The sequence below is a fragment of the Pelodiscus sinensis genome, chromosome 11 (genome assembly GCF_052426305.1).
Source record: "Pelodiscus sinensis isolate ZL-2025 chromosome 11, ASM5242630v1, whole genome shotgun sequence".
Lineage (NCBI taxonomy): Eukaryota > Metazoa > Chordata > Testudines > Trionychidae > Pelodiscus > Pelodiscus sinensis.
The window spans coordinates 15,839,630-15,863,745 of NC_143062.1; the positions used below are offsets into that span (position 1 = coordinate 15,839,630).

The 24,116-nt window shown below is 49.5% G+C and overlaps 1 protein-coding gene across 4 annotated transcripts in view; it reads left to right on the forward strand.

Annotated features, from left to right (window-relative positions):
* The first annotated feature begins 4,044 nt into the window (after positions 1-4,044).
* Positions 4,045-24,116, forward strand: part of SPTBN2 (spectrin beta, non-erythrocytic 2) — a 67,745-nt gene continuing 47,673 nt past the window's right edge. Inside the window, exons 1-2 of one of the 4 annotated variants that reach the window (XM_006131606.4) lie at positions 4,045-4,303; positions 22,530-22,638. The gene's annotated coding sequence lies outside the window, so the exon portion shown is untranslated. Of the gene's footprint in view, positions 4,304-8,357; positions 8,620-22,529; positions 22,639-24,116 lie in introns of those variants that run through there. The other 3 variants (XM_075939248.2, XM_075939249.2, XM_075939250.2) reach the window with 3 other exon arrangements.

Sequence of the window (24,116 nt, forward strand, 5' to 3'; positions counted from 1 at the left end):
GACTGGAGATGACTCCACAATGAGGCTTGGGCTATCCCTGAGCCAAATAACTGGAAGCTGGCTAATATGACACCAATTTTTAAAAAGGGTTCTAGAAGTGATCCTGGCAATTACAGACCAGTAAGTCTAAATAATGAAATGAATTGTTAGACACACTGATGAACACAATTTGTTGGAGAAAAGCTAACATGGTTTCTGTAAAGGGAAATCATGCCTCACTAATCTTCTAGAATTCTTTGAGGGGGGGGGTCAACAACCATGTGGACAAGGGGGATCCAGTAGATATAGTGTACTTGGATTTCCAGAAGCCTTTGAAAAGGTCCATCACCAAAGGCTCTTAAGTAAAGTAAGGGTATGTCTACACTTGCACCCTAGTTCGAACTAGGGATGCAGATGTAGGCATTCGAAATAGTCAATGAAGCAGGGATTTAAATATCCCGTGCTTCATTAGCATGATCTCGCCAGCGCGTTACTCTGATCAACAGCTATTTTGAAAGTGAAAGTGCACACCGGGATGCGTTAGTTGGAACCAAACCCCTTGGTTCGAACTAATGTTACTCCTAAAAAAATGAGGAGTAACGTTAGTTCGAACCAAGGGGTTTGGTTCGAATTAACGCATCCCAGTGCGCACTTTCACTTTCGAAACAGCTGTTGATTGGAGTAACATGCCGGCGAGATCATGCTAATGAAGCACAGGCTATTTAAATCCCTGCTTCATTGACTATTTCGAATGCCTACATCTGCATCCCTAGTTCGAACTAGGGTGCAAGTGTAGACATACCCTAGGTTGTCATGGGCTAAGAAGGAAGGTCCTCTCATGGATTGATAATGGATTAAAAGATAGGAAACAAAGGGTAGGAATAAATGTTTTCAGTATGGAGAGAGGTAACTAGTGGGGTCTGTACTAGGACCAGTCCTTTTCAACATACTCATAAATGATCTGGAGAAAGGGGTAAACAGTGAAGTGGCAAAATTTGCAGATGATACGAAACTGCTCAAAATAGTGAAGTCCAAAGCAGACTGTGAAGAGCTTCAAAAGTATCTCACAAAAGTAGGTGACTGAGCAACAAAATGGCAAATTAATTTTAATGTGGATAAATGCAAAGTAATGCCTATTGGAAAACATAATCTCAACTATAAATATAAAATGATGGGGAATAAATTAGCTGTTACCACTCAAGAGAAAGATCTTGGGGTCATTGTGGATATTTCTCTGAAAACATCCTCTCAATGTGCAGCATCAGTCAAAAAAGCAAACAATTTTAGGAATAAAAAAAGGGATAGAAAATAAGACCGAGAATATCCTATTGCCTCTACATAAATCAATGGTACACCAACATCTTGAATGTTATATGCAGGTGTGGTCACCTCATCTCAAAAAGATAGCTTGGCGTTGGAAATAGTTCAGAAAAGGGCAACCAAAATGCTTAGAAGTATGGAAGAGCTGCCATATGAGGACAGATTTAGACGGGATTTTTCATTTTAGGAAAGGGTAGAGTAGGAGAATATCATAGAGGTCTATAAAATCATGACTGGTGTGGAAAAAGTAAATAAGGAAAAGTTGTTTATTTGTTCCCATAACACAAGAACTGGGGGCCACCAAATGAAATTAATAGCAGGTTTAAAACAAACAAAAAGAAGTAGTTCTTCATACAACACATAGTCAACCTGTGGAACTCCTTGCCAGAGGATATTGTGAAGACAGGACTCTAACAGGGTTAAAACAAACTAGATAAATTCATGGAGGGTATTTCCATCAATGATTGTTAGCCAGGATGAGTAGGAATGGTGACTCAAGAAGCTGGGAATGGGTGACATCAGGAGGGATCACTAGATGATTACCTGTTCTATTCATTCCCCCTGGGGCACCTGGTATTGGCCACTGTTGGGCTAGATGGACCTTTAGTGTGACCAAGTATGGCTGTTCTTACGTTGTTCACTGAAGAAGAAGGGGTCTCTGCTAACATCCACAGTGACATGCTCGGAGCAGATTAAAAGAGGGCTGGGATTGCCCAGGGGCGATTCTGAGCCTGGAATATGGCATCCAGTTCTGGGGGCTACATTTTCAAAAGGAAGTTGAAACATTGAAGAGGGTACAGAGAAGAGCCTCAACAATGATTCAAGGGTTGGAGAAAATGCCTGACAGAAAGAGACTTAAGGAGCTCAATCAGTTTAATTTATCAAAAGAGAGCTTGAGATATGACTTGATAATGGTCTCTGAGGGTCTTCATGGAGAGAAGGTGTTAGGTTCAACAGGGCTTTTTAACGTTGTGGAAAAAGACAAAACCAGAGCCAGTGGCTGGAAGCAAATGCTAGACACATTCCAATGAGAAAAAAAGGCACACACAAAAAAGGCCATGTAGAATAGTGATAGAAATGTAGCCGTGTTAGTCTGGTGTAGCTGAAACAAAATACAGGACTATGTAGCACTTTAAAGACTAACAAGATAGTTTATTAGATGATGAGCTTTCGTGGGCCAGACCCACTTCCTCAGATCAAATAGTGGAAGAAAATAGTCACAGCCATATATACCAAAGGATACAATTTAAAAAAATGAACACATATGAAAAGGACAAATCACATTTCAGAACAGAAGGGGGATGCGGGGGGGGGGGGGGGAAGGAAGGTGAATGCCAGTGAGTTAATGATATTAGAGGTGGGGAAGGGTAGATGTCGGTGAGTTAATAGTATTAGAGGTGATAACTGGGGAAGCTATCTTTGTAATGGGTAAGATAGCTGGAGTCTTTGTTAAGTCCCCTGCGGAGAGTGTCGAATTTTAGCATGAATGCCAGTTCAGAGGATTCCCTTTCAAGTGCAGATTTGAATGTCTTCTGAAGTAGGATGCAGGACAGTTGCTTGTCATTTCAACCAGAAAGGACACTGTCTCAATGACCTGCTAACCTGCATCCTCAAAGGGGCTTCATATTCGGGGGAAAGTTAAAAGGCCCTTTAAGTCATGGCAAGATAAGTACCAAAATGATGAGCCATTTTGGAAAACCTGAGCTCAAGTGATTAACAGAGAATACTTTTTTGCCAAGTGTTTGTTAGTTTTTTAGTTAAATGGGCTTTTAACACAAATAAAAATCATTTCACAGCCTCGGTAAAGTCCTTCCTACCCAAGAGCTCTGGCTTCCCTGTTTTGAGGCTTGTGACAACATAATTCTATTGTTTCATATACTATGGTAGCCCCATATCAGTAACCCATAGCACCTTGCTGGGCCAGGTGCTGCATGGACTCCAACAGAGATCAGAGCCAGTGCTGTGCCAAATATTATAAAGCCCTTGACTGAGACCGGGTGCTCATGGTGCCAGGCATTGCACAGATGCCAGCTGAGATGGAAGACTGCATTGTGAGGTGTGCTCCACACACCTTGACTGAAGTCAGGATTCTGTCATGCTGGGTGCTGCACAGACACACAGTGAGAGAGATTCCTGGCCCAAAGAGCTCACAGTTGAAAGAGACAAAGTGTAGGAGGGGAAACAGGCACACAGAGGAGAAGAGAGTGGAGACTTGACCAAGGCCAGTGACAGATGCCGGGAGCTGTTCTATGAGCTCTGGCTCCCAGCCTGCTGCACATGCCTTTAAGCATTTTACCCCTAATGCCTCAGGCCAAACCTTGCTCTTGACACCTGGGATGTGAATACTGCTCCTGGAGAGGTGCCCCAGACTCAGCCCTTGGGAGGTCATACTCCTCGCTCTGAACTGATGGAGCCTGATTGTGCCATGGTGCTTGTGTAAACCGCATTGGGGCTCACTCTGGACTCGCTTTCAGAGCAGGATCCCATCCTCACCTGGCTGGGACACTCTGGATTTACACCAGGGTTAATAAGAGCAGGATCGGGCCCATTTCTTGCAATGGAGGTTCCCGAGTCTATGCTCTGTTCCCCAGATGAGAGGGGGCAGCCCATCCCCCTGATCACTCCCCCACGCCCGGCCGAATCGTCTCCCAGTCCCATCTCCCTGTGTGTGACTGATGGGGGGAAGGCGCCCAATGGCAGTGCCTCGTGGCTGGGAGGCGGGCGTTTTCCCAGCCATTCCTGGCCCGGACCATTCTGCCGCCCAGGACTGCTCTGTTCGGGCTGAGCCCTTGGACGCCGGGGTTCACCTAAGCTCAACATGTGATGCTTGCACCCACAGAAGGGACGGGGGATGGGACAGGTGGTCCGGACCTCATCGGATCAGCCCTAAGACGCACAAAGAGCCCCACATTCGCAGCCCCCAGCTTCCAGGCACCCAGACGCTGCCTGCACACTGGGATCTGACCATAGCGAAGAGGAAGGAGCCCTGGGTGCCACCTCCCAGGTATGTGAGCCGTGCTCCTGGGGGATGGAGGGGCTTGGCATTGTTTTTGCATCCAAGAGGGTCTGGGAAGTGTGGAGGGGGGGGATGAATGGATGGATACAGATCGGTATCTGCGGGAGCTGATCTCTAGGTCTGAAGGCAGCAAGGAGATGCCGTGGAGGTGGTGAGAGAGAGGCGGCGGGGGGGAATCTTTGACAACGTAGTGGAACCACCTGAGGTATCTGGAAGGATGGGGAACAGGGTGTCTCCTTACAGCTGGCAGGGTCAGAGCTTCCTGTTTCACTCAATCACTATGCCCAGGCGCCTCCCCCCCCCCAGTTCTCTGCTGGAAAAGTAGAGCAGAAGAGGGGGCTCATCCTGTTGGCTCCAGTTGCTCACTATGTGCTCACTCAGTGCCCTTCAATCCTGATCTGCAATCCTCACCCCGTTACCCCAGCCTTGAGCTCCCCCCACACCTCTGCCAGTGCCCCTCATTCTTAACCAGTCACCCTGGTGTAATCCCAGCTCTGAGCTCCCCCCCCCCACATAGCTCTGCTGACCCCCCACAGTCCCTGTAATACCAGCCCTGGGCTTCTCCTAAGCAGAGCCATCCAGTTATATTAGGTTGTGATGTTGGGTTTTGCTGCACTATCAGGCTGCTCCATTGCTCACCAGCAGGGAGATGCTGATGTATCCCATAATGAACATTGTGTCATCCAGCAAGGGGGGAGGGGTCAGGTAACCTACTGCAGGATCTAGGAGCACTCATATGGGATTATTATGGGGTGCAAATGAAAGGCAGACTATGGAATATGGATGTGAAACATAAGAACAGCCATACTGGGCCAGACCAAAGGTCCATCTAGCCCAGTGTCCTGTCTTCCAACAGTGGCCAATGCCAGGTGCTTCAGAGGGAATTAATAGAACAGGCAATCAGAAAATGATCCATCCCTGTTGCGCATTCCCAGCTGTGGGAAATATCAGTTGAACAGATGGTTCACAGTGTGATGATACTGGCCCAGAAAAGAACCCAGGAGTCCCTGTTTCCAGACCCCACACCCATTGTAACCTTCTTTCTGAAAGGGGGGATCAGACCTTAGTTCAGGGTCTTTGTGGGAGGGCCTTCCCAGGATTGGGTTGTTCACTTCAATCCTACTCTCATCACATAGATACAGGAGAAGGGCTTAAGGGGGCTTGTGAGGTCTCCACCAGTGATGTAAATGAGAGCAGCCTCAGATCTGCTCTAATATTTACTCAGACCATGCTCAGGCTTCCCAACATGCTTGAAAGACAGCAAATGGCACAACTGCTTCATGCCCTGTAGCCAAAGAATATGTGCACTGAGTGGGGAAGCAGGAGCTCTTGCTTTCACACCTACCCTTTGCTCATTGCTTTTTATATTTCCATGCACTTTCCAGACTTTACTACTGACCAAGACATCAGTCCATCCTACTATAAATTACTCAGGTATTAGCCCCCCTTTCATTTTGCAAAGCATCTAACAAGAGAGGCTGCAGAATGTCAACTCAGGCATAGTTGGGACTAAAGCCCATACCTGAGCTATGTTGGAACCACTCTGCCTTTTAGAATGAATGTGTTAAATATAGGTGCCATGGTAATCCAATTGCTGAACACTTTGCCCACTTCTCTCCCAGAGTTAGAGCTATTATACAGTGTTCTAATAGCTTACTAATATCTGAGAGCTACTCTACACATGGATCTTGTCCTGGTCTAACAATTTTGGTTCGGGAGGGGACTTTTTTCACCTGTATGTTATGCCAGGACATTGACAATTCCTATTAGGGAAAACAGCTATGCTGATAAAAAGATATTTTATATCTACATATATAGATAGCTATAGATAGCTTATTCCCCTTACTGTGTACAGGAATAGCTATACCAGGATAAGCATATTTATTCCTTCATAACCATGTCTACACTAGCACGGGTTGTACCTCCTCAACTCAAATTGAGTTGTTAAAGAGAGACAACGCTGGTGTGTGGACAAATGCTAATGGAGCTGTCAAACCCATTGGCAAAGTGTTTGTGAAGCCCTACTCCAGTGGCTAATTGCTCCTGTAGTTTAGGTGGCTAAAGTCTATGCTTGAGTCAGAAAGTTATGTTGCCAAGCCCTGTTCAAGACTTATGGGGGACATGATGGCTTTTAAACAGCTGGTTTGTGTAATTCACAAAATCGGGGGATTTTTCAGGGATCTTTCACCCAGACTAAGATGCAGCTGCTTCTGGGATGGAACAGATAAACTGTTTATGCAGAGATCCTACACCTATCTCTGAGGGTACATCTACACAGCAACATAATTTCAAAATAACTACTGTTATTTCACAATAATGTCAAAATACTATCAAGCTGGAAGACTTCTTACTCTGACTTCTTAATCCTCATTGTACAAGGAGTAAGGAAGACGGAGGAAGAGTGCTCTATTTTGAAATAAGTGCTGTGTAGACACTCCCAATTTTTAAATAAGCTATTTTGAAATAAGATATGCAACTGATGTAGCTCAATTTGCATAGCTTATTGTGAGTTAAGCCCTGCTGTGTAGACGCACCCAGAGATTCAGGCACCTCTGGGGTAGTGTGCAAGGGCTGTTTATACAGGGATATTTTGCCTAGCATAGAGATACAGACACCTAGGGTAGGTGTGTTGGGCCCTTTATACAGTGAACTCTCACCCAGCACTCAGATGCAGCTGCCTCTAGTTTGGGTAATCCCACAGCCTTTCAAATAAGCTTTATAGTGACAAGCCTTTCTAACATGTAAGACAATGGTGCAAGATGCCATTAATCACAGGTATGCATTCTGGACATCTGCAGGTGTATTAGTTGCAAAGGATAATTTGTCCTCTGTGTTTCATAGTCCTGGGGATGCATAGACTAGCCAATGTGCACTGCACACCATCCTTATGCTGGGATGGGGGGCTGGAGCCCTTATGCCAGATGCTCATTTTAAAGGAAGTGGGAGTCTTAGGGGGCCATTTGCACCCACCTAAAGTCACCTTTTGTGATGTGCAGCTGAGAATGCTCAATGCACTGCAACTCCCTTTGACAACAAAAATTACTATGCAACCCTAGGATGGGGGCATGGAGAGGCAAACCTAAGGCCATACTGCTTCAGCCCCAGATGGGAAGCCTGTAAATAAAGCCCCTCCACCCGGGGTTGAAGCCCTCAAACTTAGGCCATGGGTGGTGGAGCTTGGAGCTTCAATCTTGACCCCAATAAGTCAACACCAGCCCTCTGGAGACCTCATTAAAACAGCTTTGCAACCACTTTGCCATTTAGCAGTTTGAGGTGTACAGAGAACAGTGTGCTCCAGAAGGGGTGTACAGAGAACAGTGGTGTACAGAGAACAGTGTGCTGGTGTACAGAGAACAGTGTGCTCCAGAAGGGGATATTCTGGCTATGGTGCTAGGGTGAGCTGGCTGTGATGGTGGCCATTAGGTAGCAGTGGGAGATCATGTGTGTGTGTGTGTAGGTCAGGGAGGTTGACTGGAGCAAGGATCCACTTAGGATAATCATAGATACCAGTGACTATGGGTGTCACTGCCTCTGGGACCTTCCTCTTTCACTTCCTGCCCTAAACATCTGTATAGCATTATTGCACTACTGTGTACTGTAAAAATCTCCCATCTCCACCCCAGAGGCAGCTGCATCTGAGGGATGGGGTAAACGATTCCTGCTCCCAGCCTAGAAGTGGCTGCATCTAGTGCTGGGACTAGGGATCCCTGTATAAACAGAGCTTGCTCCCACTCCAGAGGCGGCTGCCTCTCAATGCTGGGGCAATGGATCCTTCTATAAATAGGTCCTACCTTCGTACCCTGGGGGCATCTGCAGCTCAATGCCAGACAAGGGATTCTTGTATAAACAGCCCCCACAAGCCACCCCACAGATGACTGCATCCGGGTGCTGGATGAGAACCACATGGCTTTTAACCCATCGCGGTTCAGGTCCCGCGTCCAGCCTTTCCTCTCCGCTCCCTCCTCCTATTGTGCAGCTGGGAAAAGCCCCTTCCTTTTGTCCTCCCCCTCCCCCGCACTGCAGCCAGTGGCAGGGCCAGCTGGCAGGCTGGGGCGGGCGGGCAGCGTCCTGCGGGAACCCCGGTGGGCGCCAGAGGATGCTATTGTGTTTTTTCCCCTGCCGGCTCCCTATTGCGGGTGACGCGCGCTCACAGGCAGAGCCACAGGCTCACAGCACCGCAGCCAGTAGCCCCAGGCAGACCTTCCCCGCCCGTCCTTGCGCGTCCCGGTGGGGCCAGGGGTCTTCCGGGCTGTGGGATCTGGACGCGGGCGAGGGGAAGGAGCCCCGGGTGCCCCCGGAGGGAGGTGAGTCGGGCGCCTGGGGGGATGGAGGGGCTTGTTGTTGTCTCTGCATCCTTGGCAGCAGGAGGAGGGGAGGGGAGGGGTTCCCAGCTGCTCCTGGCGCTTGGGGGTGGGGCGGGCAGCCGGGCTGGGGATGCCCAAGTTGGATAGGGGTGGCGGCAGTTGAATGTAGGCACCTGGAAGGTGAGGAGCATCCGGAATTGAGCCGGGCTCTGCGCCAGACCCGAGGCCGGGCTGTGGGGGAGGGAGAGGCAGCCAGCGTGCTCCTTGAGGAATGGCTGGGGGAGCAGCAGAGCTGAGATGGCGGGGAGGGTGCTCATTGAGCGGGGTCCCCTCTGGTGTGTGCTTGGCTCTTTGTGTGTCTCTGGGTGCCTTTGTTCAGCAATAGCTCTCTGTGTGTGCACCTCTGGATGTCTGTACCTGCCTCTGTATTTGTTGCCAGGGTATGGGTCTCTGCATGTATGCTATGCATATCTGGCCCTGTGTGTTTGGATGTAGATGTGGATCTGGCAGTGTCCAGCTCCGCTGGTGTTTCATAGTGTGGGTATCTGTCTGTGTGTACATGGATCCCTCTCTGGCTCTAACCCTGTCTCTCAGGCTTGATGTGTGCCTCTGTGCATGTGGCCTGGTTTTTGGCAGTACTGTGCCCCAGCATTAGGTGCCCATCGCCAACACTGGAAGCTGCTGTGTTCAAGCCCTTTTGGAAATCTGGCCATCTCACTCAGGAGCTGAAATCTCCACTGTGGAGCAGAACTGCAAGCCCCTGTTTTCAATGTTTGGCCTGTGTGTGTTGTGTGTGCATGTGTGTATGCATGCGCAAAATGGCTCTGCCAGCAAGTGCCACATAGCAGGGCCTTGCACTGTATTTGGGACTGGGTTGTGCTGGCTATCGGGCCAATAATGGGATCTGAGTTTTATGCAGAAAGAACTGGTGCAAAAGGTGCAGAATAATCTGGTTAGTCCTGAGTGCAGGGAGTGGAGAGGGGGCTGTGAGCAGAGAGGGGGCTGGAAGGGGAAAGTCTAGAATAGCTTGACTGAACTGAAAAGCTTTCTAATCCTGATACAGAAGGTGCAAACCCCACAGCCACAATTTTTGAGTGCACAGTTCAAATCCACATTTGGAAGAACTCCCTGTATAAGGGTCAGGGTGAGTATCTTGAATTCTGAATCAAGATCATTTGGACTACTTAGGTCTGAGTGGCTCAAGGCCTTCATGCTGGCATTAGGTAGCACTATTGTAATGCAGTGACTGCATTTCCCATAGAGAACTGAGTATGTTAGCACAGATCATGGGGTGAATAGTGAGACTTTCAGTTCAGTCCAGAGATGCTGAGCTGGGTGGCATAAACCCGTACCTGAACATAGGGATGCAAGCTATTGTATTTGAGTCACAGAGACTAAACAGTACTGGGGGAGTGGTTTGCAGGGAGCAGAGTGGGCATTCAGTAAGGGAACATCTTTCACAGTCAATGCTGACACCAGTGCTCCAGTTCAGCATTAGGGGGTACTGTGCTGTAGTGGACAGGATGGGGGCTCGGTATGGGGTCCTCCCCCATTAGAATAATTTCTCGTTCCAATGCCTGGTGGTGGTGGGGTGTTGAGTTGTGGTGTAAGATCTCAGTGGCACTTTTTTGTTAGTACTGACACCAGTTTCCCAGCACAGCAGTAGGGGGCCTATGATGGGGTGGGGTAATGCTTGGGGCTACTGCAGGAGGGTGGGAGTAGCTGTCTAACTAGACCCATCTCCTCTTTACTTGCATTCCCTCCCCTCCTGCCCTCTGTCTGGGATATGAGAGAGCAGAGGACTTCAAGGGTTTTGAGATTAGAGGTCATAGAGAATGTGAGCTGGGCCTGCTAGGTGAGAGGATTCAAAAGTTACTCGGGAGGGGTAGCTAAAGGTGAAGATAGGAGGGAAGTGATGCAAGGAGAGTATGATATGGGGGAGGGAGATGGCTGGTAAGAGGCACTGGTCTCAGGGGGTATGTCTACACTACCCCGCTAGTTCGAACTAGCGGGGGTAATGTAGTCATCCGCAGTTGCAAATGAAGCCCGGGATTTGAATTTCCCGGGCTTCATTTGCATGAAGCCGGCCGGCGCCATTTTTAAATGCCGGCTAGTTCGGACCCCGTGCCGCGCGGCTACACGCGGCACGGACGAGCTAGTTCGGATTAGGCTTCTAATCTGAATTAGCTGTACGCCTCGTTCGAACTAGCGGGGTAGTGTAGACATACCCAGGGTTAAAGAACCTACTTTAGAGGCTGTTGCATCTCAGTGCAAGGCGAGGCAATGCACCACCCCAGAGATCTCAGCTCTATGTGAAGTGATCATCTCTACTGTTAAAGTAGTACCCAGCATTCCAGCTAAGATCAAAGCCTCCCCCATTGTGCCAGGCACTGCACAGACACACAGTGGAAATCCCCCCACTTAAGATCAGACAATCTAAATAGACCAAGTATGGGAGGGAAAACTGAGGTACAGAGTATACGGTGTCTGGCATAATAGGGCCACTGCTATATTTCTACTACAAAGCATCAGGGCTGTAGAAGAGCCTGGAATAGAGCCCAGGATTCTTGGCTTTCCCCAACCACTCAGTGTCTACACAGCAGGGCAAAGCTGGAATAAGCTATGCAACTTCAGCCACATCAATTATGTAGATGTGGTTGAAATAGCTTGTTTCAGGTTTTGGTGCTGTCTACACAGCAGGAAGTCGAAGGAATTTCCCTTATTCCTGGTAAAATGAGGATTACCATGAGTCAGAATAAGAAGTCCTTCAGCTCCACATTATGCCAAAATAAAGGCTTGTCATGTAGATGCGCTCTTTGTTATTTTGGAATAACATCAGTTATTTCAAAATAACGCTGCTACATAGACGTACCCTAAGGCACTCCCTTCCAGAGCTGGGAAATCCACAAGTCCTGGTTCTCAGGCCAGTATTCACTGGCCCATGCTTCCTCCCCTATAAATAGCCTTGAGGTATCTTTATTCAGCAAAGAGGAGCCCAATTCCTTTCTCCCCTCATTTGCTTCTGGGAAGGCTGGTCCCTGAGTGCCAGTGCCAATGATGGCGTGTTGATTGGATTTTGCAGGAACACTTGCTGACATAATTACCTTGATCTGGCATTGGCATCTGCAGGGGGGAAAGGAGGTTGCCATTATCAAGGGAAGTGGCCTGGCTGCTGTCAGGGAGTCAGGCTATTTATCCTGCAGCCTTAAGACCATAAGCCTCCTTGGGGGCTGTGCAGCTAAGAATAAGACGCCCAATCAGCAGCATAATCTGGGGATGATCTACTGTGAGATGCCGGCCTTTGGCATGAGTCCCCTGTGTGGGCGGGTGGGGCTGCCACAATGTGGTACTGGGCTCTGTATAATCAGCACCAGTTGTTTGTTAACCAGCCCTATGGGGGAGGCCAGGGCTCCCTTCAGAGGCTTGTTAGGCCGGAGCCTGTGCAGGAGGCTGGGCCAGCTGGATGGCACTGGGTGCTCCTCTGAAACACTCACTAGGCCAGGGCCTGTGAGGGAAGCTGGACCAAGGCAGGTTGGCAGTACCGGGGGTTTCCCTCAGACACTCACTAGGCTGGGGCCCGCGGGGCAGGCAGGGCACAGCCGGATAACACCAGTGGTTCCCTTCAAGAATAAACTAGGCCGGGACTTGCTGCACCAGCTGGAGAGTTCTGGGGGTTTCCCTCAGAAACTTGCTAGGTCAGGGCCCACAGGGGAAGCTGGGCACAGGAGGTAGCTGGGTTTTATCTTAGGCCCTGTCCCTGGTTTCCCCCTACCTGCCTCATGGTAGCTCAGAGTCCAGTGCTGTCAGCTCATGGAGAAAGGAAGCAGCACTGAGCCACACTCATTCTCAGGGTCCTGCCACTCTGCCTCATGTCCCTCCTCTGTGCCTCATACACGTCTATCCTGCTCCTCATTGCCCAGGTTTCCCTCTCCTCAGAGGTTTTTGGCATTGGGGGTCACCCTGCCAGCCAGGCCAGGCTTCCTTATCAGTTGCTTGTGCCCTGAAATCCCCATTGTCCCTAATTCTGGATCATCCCAAAATCTACATCACCCCTGAACCCAATTGCCCCAATTACCCATTACTGCCTATCCCAAATCATCATCCCAGTCCTCAAAATCCCCTTTGTTCCATCCTAATTTGGCCTTGTCCCTAATTACCCCAAGATCATTTACTCCAACCCCTAAAATCTACCTATCCTATTCTGAATCGCCCACATCTACATCACTCCCAATTCAAACTTCCCTCAGATCCACTGGGCCCAAACCCCCTTCATCCTTCACCCCAAATATTAATTGTTCCAAACCTCCAAATACACACTGCTCTCTTCCCCCTATCATTTGACCTCCCAAAACCCCTGTTACTCCAGTTGCTCCAAATCCTCCATCACTCCAAGTCAGCACTCAATTCCCAGTAACCTCAATCTCACAATCTGTTTTTCCTACAACAATTGCCAGAGTGAATCTGTGCTCTCGCTGTCATCTGATCTTGAGGTAAATCTGTGCATGCGCAGCCCTCATGCTGGAGGTAACTTGTATGTTGGTGGTCACCCTAGCCAATCCCTATGCAAGCACTCATAGCAAAGGGAATGTTTTTGTGATTGCACTAACTCACCCTGATGTGTGACTCATAGACTCATAGACTTTAAGGTCAGAAGGGACCATTATGATCATCTAGTCTGACCCCCTGCACAGTACAGGCCACAGAATCTCACCCACCCCTCCTAGAATAATCCACTCACCTATATCTCAGATATTGAAGCCTTCAAATACTTTGAAGACCACAAGATGCAGAAAATCCTCCAGCTGTGATCTGTACCCCATGCTACAGAGGAAGGTGAAAAACCTCCAGAGTCTCTGCCAATCTACCCTGGAGGAAAATTCCTTCCCGACCCCAAATATGGCGATCAGCTAAACCCTGAGCATGTGGGCAAGACTCACCAGCCAGACACCCAGAAAGTTCTCTATAGTAACTCCTATCATCCCTCCATTGACCTATTTCCCACTGATAATGAATGGTCAATTAGTTACCAAGATCATGTTATCTCATCAAACCATCCCCTTCATAAACCCATCTAATTTAATCTTGAAACCAGATAGATCTTTTGCCCCCACTACTTCCCTTGGAAGGCCGTTCCAGAACTTCACTCCTCTAATGGTTAGAAACCTTCGTCTAATCTCAAGTCTAGACTTCCTACAAGCCAGCTTATATCCATTTGTTCTTGTGTCCACATTGGTATTAAGCTTAAATAATTCCTCTCCCTCCCTGGTATTTATCCCTCTAATATATTTAAAGAGTGCAATCATGTCCCCCCTCAGCCTTCTTTTGGACTGTACTAATCCAATCCTTGTGCCAATGGGAATCTCTGCATACACAATGGCACTAACCAGCCCTAGTTTGTGGAATTCGTGTGTGTGGTTGCACTAATCCAGCTGTCATGTTGGAGTGATCTTGCATGTGATTGTACAAACCTGTCCTTGCAGTTGCGTCCCCATAGCTGGGCAGTAAAGAGGCAATACTCAGTCACCTGCTGTCATCCCCTGGCTCTTCTGCATGGCTGTCACTTGCCTGGAGCTCGTATGCGCCTTTAGAAGGTGCTGTCTCTGTGAGCACAGCTGTTGGTGTTGGACTGGAGTTGGGTTGGGATGGCCACGGCTCCAGTGCCTTTCTGCCAGTGTCCCCATGGCTTCTGCCATGTTAACTGGACTGGCCATTTGACATGAATTTGGCACCATATTGTTGGTGTCCTTCTGCATCCAGAGAATCAACTGAATCCTGACAGCAGCCCTGTGACTCCATTCTCACCCAGGGGATGCTGGATGGCCATATTAGCACATTGCAGAGCTGGATTAATGCCACCCACTGCATTGGATAACCCTCCCCTACCTCTGCCACTTGGTACAAGGGGTCCTCTGGGCTTTGTACCATGTATTCCTGTGCCCCTGTTCAGCACTTTACGAACACTAGCCCTCTGTGCCCTCCCAGTTCTGTTGTGGAAATTAGGGGGAAATTGAGGCACAGAGTGAGTGAGTAAAATAGCTGAGACTAGAACTCAGGAGTCCTGACTCTTGGCCCATCTTTGCTATCTCCAGACCCACTCCCCTCTCAGAGCCACTCAAGGAGTCCTGGCTCTTAGCCCTCCCTGGGATAACTCACTGGATCCCACTTTCCATCAAGAGACAGGAAGAGAATCCAGCATTCTACTCTGGGCCCCACTCTGCTATAAGCACTAGATACCACTCCCTTTCTGTTAGGACATGCTTGTTAACTGACACTACAGTATAATGCGATGGGAGCTACACTTGTGTAGGTGGTGGTAGATGCATGTTTAAGACATTTCACAGCATGGCTATGCATATGCAGTGTGATTAGGCATCAAGAAATATACATGTAGTGGGGAAGGATAGTGTAGGATGCAGGATACCTGGCTTCTATTCCTAGGTCTGCTACTGATTCCTTTGGTGAGTCATATCAGTTGTGAAATAGGACTGATGCTTCCTTGCCTTATAAAGCTAAGATCCATTGATTGTGAGGCACTTGGATACTATGGTGACAGGGAGAGCATAAGCTCTTTGTAGCGGAGCATTGTTATTTACCATATGTTTGTACATCACCAATCCCAGTGAGGCCTCAATGAAGCAATATTATACCCCAAAACACTGAATTAAAAGAACTATATTTAGTTTTTAAAATACAGTCCTCAAGAATTAGGATGTACCAGAAATAAAGTTTCCTGTGCAACCTGAATATGCACCTCCTTGAATGTACGAGTTATGGTATTAGGGATGTTAACGAGTAGTTGACTAGTCAACTACCCGATAAGCATAAGCTTATTCAGTAGTCAAGTAGAGTATCAACTACTCGTTCCTCCCCACCCTTACTGCCTCTATGGGTATGTCTACACTACCACCCTAGTTCGAACTAGGGTGGTTAATGTAGGCAACCAGAGTTGCAAATGAAACCCGGGATTTGAATTTCCCGGGCTTCATTTGCATAAAGCTGGGCACCGCCATTTTTAAATGTCCACTGGTGCGGACTCCGTGCCGAGTGGCTACACGCGGCACGGACTAGGTAGTTCGGACTAGTTTCCCGAGGAGTAACGGTAGTTCGGACTAGGAAGCCTAGTTCGAACTACCTAGTTCGTGCCGCGTGTAGCCGCATGGCACGGAGTCCGCACTAGCGGACATTTAAAAATGGCGGCGCCCGGCTTTATGCAAATGAAGCCCGGGAAATTCAAATCCCAGGCTTCATTTGCAACTCCGGTTGCCTACATTACCACCCTAGTTTGAACTAGGGTGGTAGTGTAGACATACCCTAAGAGAGGCAGCGGGGGGGGGGGGAATGGGAGCCGGTGCTGGGGGGAGTCAACTTAAAAGACGGTTCCCTCCAGCACCATCTCCATGGTGCCGCTTGCCTCCCTCCTTCCCCCCGCCCCAGCTGCCTCTATCAGAGGCAACAGGGGGGGATAGGGGAGGCTGCTGTGAAGCAACCTCTGCCAGCAGCGGGCCGAGGCTCACCGCGGGCAGAGGCTGCTCCAGTAGCAGCCCCTGTCTGCAGTAGGGATGTTAAATATTGGTTAATTGAATAGTCAAGTAATCTCATGAATTCTTATCAGTTAGTCAACTTCTATAGTTCCCAGTGGCTGGGCTGGCAGCCAGTGTGCTCTGGCCTCACTACCTAGGAGCCCCTGCCACTCCATAGGAGCTGGTCTGCAAGGGGAGCCAGTTTAAAAACCAGCTTCCCTCACAGACTAGCTGCCTGTTGCCCCGCGCTGCTGCCTCTGATAAAGAGGTAGCATCACGAGGTGGCACCAGCCCCTGTCTGGGGGTGGGTCTGAGCTCCCGGACCTGGAGAAAGCTGGAACTGAGCCATGCTGACTGCCTGCCTGGCTCCTAATACATTTTAAATGCAGAGCTGCAGCAAGGGCAGGTCCCAGATCTGTCACAAGGCAGGACTGAGCGGGGCTGCTGGCCAGCCTGCTAAAAAATTTACTGGTGGTGAGTAGGGAAGGAAATGCGTGTAGTCTATAGCATTAACCTATAAGCTTTTGCTTATCTGATAATCGGTTAATTGACTACACTATTACATCCCTAGTCTGTAGGGGTCCCAGCAGGAAGCTGGGCCCCCTGCAGACATAGGCTACTGCCATCAAGAAGCCCCTGTTTACGGTGGCCCAGGCTGGCCATGTGCAGTGGCTGCTTCTGCAGCAGCCTCTGGCTGCAGCCAGCCCTAGCCGCTGCAAATAGGGGTTGGTGCCAGAGCAGCCTCTGTTTGTGACAGACAGGGCTGGCTGCCATGAACAGGGGCTTCTGGACTCAGTGCAAGCCTGGACCTAGTAGTCCCGGCTCTCTCTGGTCCAGGATGCTACACCTCTTCATTTTAAATGTAGTAAGAGCCCGGCAGCTCTTACTACATTTAAAATGCACAGCCACAGCACGGGTGGCTCCTGCAACCAGCATGAGTCAGGACTGCTTGGTCCCAGCTTGAGCCAGCTCCTAGAGCTACCTCCACCGTGACTCTGCAGAGCTGCCCTTATCGACTAATGGTATTGTCGATACAAATTGTATCGACAACATGATTAGCCAGATAACCGCAATTTAACATCCTTATATCGTACAGTCTTTAATTACATTATTACATGTTGTTATTTCCAAGGAAACCCCTGCCTCATTCAATGCACAGGATGGACAGTAACATAAGCTAGGGGTCGTGCTATGCATTATTTACTGCACACTATTCAAACCCTGCACTTAACACAGAATTAGTCATTTCCCCCAGGCTTTTCCGTGTTGCTCTCATTGTACTATGCCAGTGTTTCTCAACCTCTTTTTTATAAAGTACCCCTTTTTTAAAAAAAAATTATAATACCCCTAGTACCTACTTCGGTCACACAACATTTTTTCTACCAATGCAACACATTTGTTTAAACAACTTAATCATAGCCAGGCGGGTGATGAAATTTTTGAGTGTAAAAAGTACAAAAATAATAAAGCGCTGTAAAACTTAAAACAAAAATTCAGTTTTCTCCAAATTTCAGTTGTGTTGACATACCCCCAGACTTCTCTTGAGTACCCCTAAAGGTTCTCGTACCACTGGTTGAGAAACACTGTTCTACGCTAGTGATTTACAGATGTGAATGAATTTATCTTTGTAAGAAGTCTGCAAGGGAACTGACAGACTTGCCGGGACCCTGGGCAATGTGGGGGACAGAGAGGGTTGCCAGATGGTTTCAACAAAAATACCGGACACACTTGATGTTACATCACAATCTACATTACATCTTATTTAAAAAATACTGGACATTTATATTTTCTTAATTTGTTTCCTGAACAGAAAGCTCAAATACTGGATGCTCCGGTTCAAAACTGGACACCGGGCAACCCTAGGGACAGAGGGAGTGGAAGGTGTGGGGCCTTGGATGAAAGGTGTGAGGCTGGAGGCAACCAGCTCTCAGCAGCACTTGGACTATGTCGTGCCGTCCACTCCCTCCCCCTGCCAGTCCTCAGAGCCATCTGGCGCATGTTGCATAGATTCATAGAATCATAGAATACTAGGACTGGAAGGGAGCTCAAGAGGCCATGGCAGGACCCAGTACTGTCTAGACCATCCCTGATAGACATTTATCTAACTTACTCTTAAATATCTCCAGAGATGGAGATTTCACAACCTCTCTAGCAGGGCCGGCTCTAGGTTTTTTGCCTCCCCCCCCCTTTTTTTGTTGGCTTTTACACATGTTTGCACTTTGCAATGTTTTTTTGTTGTTGTTGTTTTCATTTTCGTTTTTGTCCTGGCATTTTAGCCCTATAAATAGCAAATATAATTTTAATTATTTTTTTTCCATAAAGGCAAAGGTGCTTCAAATAAACTCCCCCTCCTCTTTCACTCGCTGCTGGATCACAACAGCCTTTTCCCTGCCCTGTCCAGCCCCTCCCTATGTACAAGCACCCCTCACTCTTGACCCACAGGGGGAGCAGGGTGCAGGGACAGCGCAGAGCCAGATGGGCATGGGGAACAGGGGGAGCAGGGTTCACCATGGGGAATGGGAGGTGCAGAGCCAGAGGGGTGCAAGGATCGGGGGAAGCAGGGAGACTGGGGTGCTGGGGTGCACAGAGCCAGAGAGGTGTGGGGAACAGTGGGGGGGGGTACAGGGGTGGTGCGGGGAACGGGAGGTGCAGAGCCAGAGAGACGCAGGGATTGGGGGGATCAGAGTGCAGGGTGCAGGGGAGGCACGGGGAATGGGACGCGGGGAACTGGAGGGGCAGAGGGATCGAGGAACAGGCTCAGTGCAGGGAATGGGGGGCAGAGACCCAGAGGGGAATAGGGGGAGCAGGGTTCACCGTGGGGAAAGGGAGGTGCAGAGCCAGAGGGGTGCAGGGATCGGCAGGGTGTAGGGCACAAGAGCGGCACAGAGCAAGAGAGTCACAGGGAACAGGGAGAGCAGGGTGACTCGGGGTCAGGGTGTGGGGCACAGGGGTGGTATGGGGAACGGGCGGCGCGGAGCCAGAGGAGCGCGGGGCGGGGCGGGTACACCAAGCCGGGCGGTCGGCAGTAAGCAGTCTCTCTCCAGCGAAGGGGGCTGGGGCCATGGCAGGACTGGAGTCGGCGGGGCAGGGCAGAGCCTGGCCACGCTGCATTCCGCAGCCAGCTCCCGGGGACACGCAGCCAGAGCCGAGCTCCCGTGGCCCTTTAAAATCGGTGGTGTGGTACTGGGCATTGCGAGGGGTGGCTGTTTACCTGGAAATGCCACCTCTGGAAATGTGCCGCCCCAAGCACATGCTTGATTTGCTGGTGCCTAGAGCCAGCCCTGCTTCCTAGGCAACTTATTCCAGTGTTTAACTACCCTGACAGTTAGGAACTTTTTCCTAATGTCCAACCTAAACATCCTTTGCTGCAGTTTAAGCTCATTGCTTCTTGTTCTATCCTCAGAGGCCAGGAAGAAGAAGTTTTCTCCCTCCTCCTTGTGACACCCTTTTAGATATCTGAAAACCGCTACCATGTCCCCTCTCAATCTTCTCTTTTCCAAACGAAACAAGCCCAAATCTTTCAGTATTCCTTCATAGGTCATGTTCTCTAGACCTTTAATCATTCTTGTTGCTCTTCTCTGGACCTTCTCCAATTTCTCCACATCCTTCTTGAAATGTGGTGCCCAAAACTGGACATAATACTCCAGCTGAGGCCTAATCAGCGCAGAGTAGAGCGGAAGAATGACTTCTCGTGTCTTGCTCACAACACACCTGTTAATGCATCCCAGAATCATGTTTGCTTTTTTTTGCAAAAGCATCACACTGTTGACTTATATTTAGCTTGTGGTCCACTATTAGGGTTGCCAGGTGTCTGGTATTCTACCGGACAGTCCGGTTTTTGTGCCCTCTGTCCGGTAAAAAAATTCAGAAAATACCAGACATGTGTAATGTCCGGTATTTTCTGTTTTTCCGGCTGGGCGCCGGACAGAAGCCTGGTAGGGGTGAAAGGGGGGATGGCTGGGAGGCGGGGCCACGATCGGTGCTGGGAGCTTGTGGCTGCGGAGAGAGTTGCTGGGAGGCGGAGCACAATCGGTGCTGGGAGCTCTCAGCTGATTGAGTCTGAGGAGGAGTGATACCTTGGGACAGGGCTTCTCCTCCTCCCCTGCTCCTGAGAGCTGTTCAAGTGCGTTGTGGCGCCATAGTCCAGAAGAGAAGCCCGTTTAGGCGCTTTCCATGGGCTCTCAGCCAAAACTGACTCGGGTGGAATTTCTGCTTCTTCTGGGACACCCAAAGACCTGGATATGGGGGAGTCATCTTCCTACCCATGGTCGCGCCCTCCCCTCGCCCTGCCATTATGTTGCCCCAGAGTCTGCCTCTCTCTGCTTTGGGTAGCAAGCAGCTTGGAGGCTCTTGGTAGTAGCCACACAGGATGTGTGTTCGGTGTGGGCGGAGTGTTTTTTTTTTTTTCCTCAACAAATTTTTAGCCCACGTGTTTGGTATTTTTTGGGAGACCATCTGGCAACGCTATCCATTATAACCCCTAGATCCCTTTCTGCCATACTCCTTCCTAGACAGTTGCTTCCCATTCTGTATGTGTGAAACTGTTTGTTCCTTCCTAAGCGGAGCACTTTGCATTTGTCCTTATTAAACTTCATTCTGTTTACCTCAGACCATTTCTCTAGTTTGTCCAGATCATTTTGAATGATGACCCTATCCTCCAAAGCAGTTGCAACTCCTCCCAGCTTGATATCATCTGTACACTTAATAAGTGTACTCTCTATGCTGCTATCTACATCGTTGATGAGGATATTGAACAGAGCCGGTCCCTGTGGAACCCCACTTGTTATACCTTTCCAGCAGGATTATGAACCGTTAATAACTACTCTCTGGGAAGATCTGGAGGCAATTTAAAGGGTACAGGTCTCTGGCCACCGTCACAGTAGCAACAGCTGTGGTCAGGAGCCTCAGACTCTTTTGAATCCCTGGGTCCCAAGGCAATTGCCTCCTTGTCATCCCCCACCCCTCATCCACGAGCCTGCAAGACTGGATGGTTTATCTACATTTTACAGATGGGTAAAAGAGATTAAAAGAGATTAAAGCCGAAAGTATCAGAAGGGTCAGCTAATTTTGGGTGCCCAGTATGAGATGCATTGGGCTTTCTGTTTCAGACAATTTAGCATTATATAGCACTTCTTTTATACAGGGCACAGCTCCCCTTGACCTCAGTTGTGGTTGTGAGAATTTAGCACTTCTGCAGCTCAGAACCCAATATCTCAAATGAAGCTCTCAGAAAATTAGACCCACAAATTAGTGCCCACCTGTGAAAAATCTGATATCAATGATTTGCCCAGCATCACACAGAAACTTTGTGACAGAGTCCAGTTCTATAGAAAACATTCAGTTGCCTTAACCATGGCAGACCATCCTTCCTCTTCCTGCAATCCCCGGGAGTGGCTCCCCAGGAGTTGATGTGCATGGGGACCCCATTTTTAAGCTGGCTCCCCACGAGCACTGGATCCCACCTGTTCCCCCACCACACTGGTGTCTCTGATACAGAGACAGCAGCATGGGGGGAGGAGCCAGTGAAACTCAGCCCATACCGGCTCCCACTTGCCTTGCCCTCCGCACTGCTGCCTCTGATACAGAGACAGCAGTTCTAGGGGCAGGGGAGGCAGGTGGCTTCGTGGGAGCCAGTATACACAGGAGGCCAGCTCCCACCTGCCCCCTGCATTGCTGCCTCTGATACAGAGGCAGCAGGGAGGAGGGCTGCATATAACCATGCTCATTAACCAATAAGCCTAGGCTCATTGGGTAACTGTGTACACAGTTACGGTGTGTAACTTTCACATCCCTATTCTGAATAAAGTAGTTGGCCATGCAGTCCCATCTCAGATAGGCAGAGGTGACATGTGACAGGGTGGCAGATGGGTCACATGCTTCTACCATATTTCTGCCTTTCATTTAGCAACAGCTTTTAGAGATTTTCCAACTGTGGGGTGCCCCCCATGAACATTTGGGGAGGCAAGTGTGACACTGGGTGGGTCAGGCCAGCATGGGGGCGCTTAGAGAGGGACTGCTACCTCCACATCAGCTCACCTTTGTGGGTCACCCAGGTTAAAAGCCTTTGATTCTGAGTTGCACAGCAGAAAGGAAATATACACCGATGCAGCTGCCATTTGATTTGAATGGAGATTAAACATTGATTAAATTGCCAAGTTGTACTAAATAAAATGCCATTACAGGATTTTGCTTGCATGCCTCCTTCTGAGAGCTCGCATATTCCCATTTGAAAACCACTGAGTAGTGCTGCCAGCTGTGCATCTAACCCACAGTTTACACTGAACTCCCAGGGTACCTAGGGCATGAATTGCCGGGCATTTCCCCCCGGAGATATGTGGGCTGGACAGGGATTCTGTGTGAGCATTTTCCTGACTCTCCTGTTGGTCTTAGGACAGAGGGACTCCCATGGAGGGAATCCAGCAATAGGAGCAGAGATCACGGAGACAAGCAATCCTGACTACGTGGCACTGTGGCAAGTCACCCAACTCTGCAAGGGCAGGTACTCATAGGATCTGGCTAGAATACTGGGCTGGGAGTCAGAACTCCTGGCTTGTATTCCCAGTTGTGGGAGGGGAAATAGTTGTCTGGCAGTTAGAACTGCCAGGGAGTGGGGCTGGGAGTGAGAACTGCTGGGAGCTGCATCTGGTGGGCTAGAGAGAAGGGAGGCTAAGAGTCAGAACTCCTGGATTCTGTTCCTGGCTCCTCTCTTGACCTTGAGCTAATCTCTCCCCATTTCTTTCTCCTTCCACTCTTTGCCTCTTTAGATTTTAAGCTCTTTGGGGCAGGGTCTCTCTACATATCTATGCAGCCTCTGGCACAATGAGCTCCTGATTTTGGTCAGGGTGTGTATTGCACTTGGTATGACAGGGTCCTGACCTCAGTCTGCAGTGCCTGGCCTGATGGGGCCCTGATCTTGGTTAAAGTCAGGCCCGGACAAAGGATTTGCGGGGCCCAAGGCAGGACGCTGGGAGTGGGGCCTCGGGCCTGGCCAGTGGATAGTAAATACTCAGCAGCACGGGGGCCCGAAAGTGGGGGCCCAAGGCATTTGCCTTGGTTGCCTTGCCCTAGGGCTGGACCTAGTTAAAGTCTATGCAGGGCATCTGAATCCATGGTGATGGGCCATACCTAAGGACCTGAGTGGACAAAGACATACCAGGAGCTTTCCCTGGAAGCCCCACTGGGATCCATCTCTCTCTGAATTCCCCTCAGTTCCTGGGTTCCAGAGCTGCATATGGGGTGCAAGTGGCATGGGGAGATCGAGTGGAGCTTTGCTTTCCCCAGTTCTGTTACAGGACATCCCTGGGACTCAGGGAAGGATCTCCTCAACCATTCTGTGCTTTTAGCTGTGTCAATCCTTGGGGCTGAGAGAGACGTGCAGGGCACAAGCAGGTGGATGCAGGGGCTGGTTCTATCAGGAGGCCTAGCAGACTATGTGCTTAATTCCAGGCCTTGCTGTGTTGATACAGACATGGGCCCAGCTTTCAATCACTCTGAGCAAGAGCAGGACTGGAACCAAGATGGCGCTGGTGCCCCCACCCTCTGGCAACTCGGCAACGGTGTAAACAAAGGGCGCCAAGCATCCTGGGGAAGGGGAATGATCAATGGGCCCTGTCAGCAGGCCTCAGGCAGGGCAGGTTAGACACAGAACAGGGCAGGGACTGGTGGAAGCTGGGGAGAGAGAGAATCCAGCCCCAGGCTTGGATGACTCAGAGCAGCCCCTCACCCCCAAGGGCTCTCCTCAGTGCCACAGGACCTCTTAGAGCTCTTTGAGGGTATCTGCTCATTAATGACAGCCCTGTGGTTGGGGAAGTTATTAGAATCCTCATAGAAAGATAGTGAACACTGAAATGCACAGTGAGTCAAAGAAAATACAGTGAGGCACAGGCAAATCTCCTGTGGCTGGGTTGTCACCACTAGCCCACAATACCACAGTCAGGGACAGAATTCACATGTCCTAGCCCTAAGCACTCTTGTTTT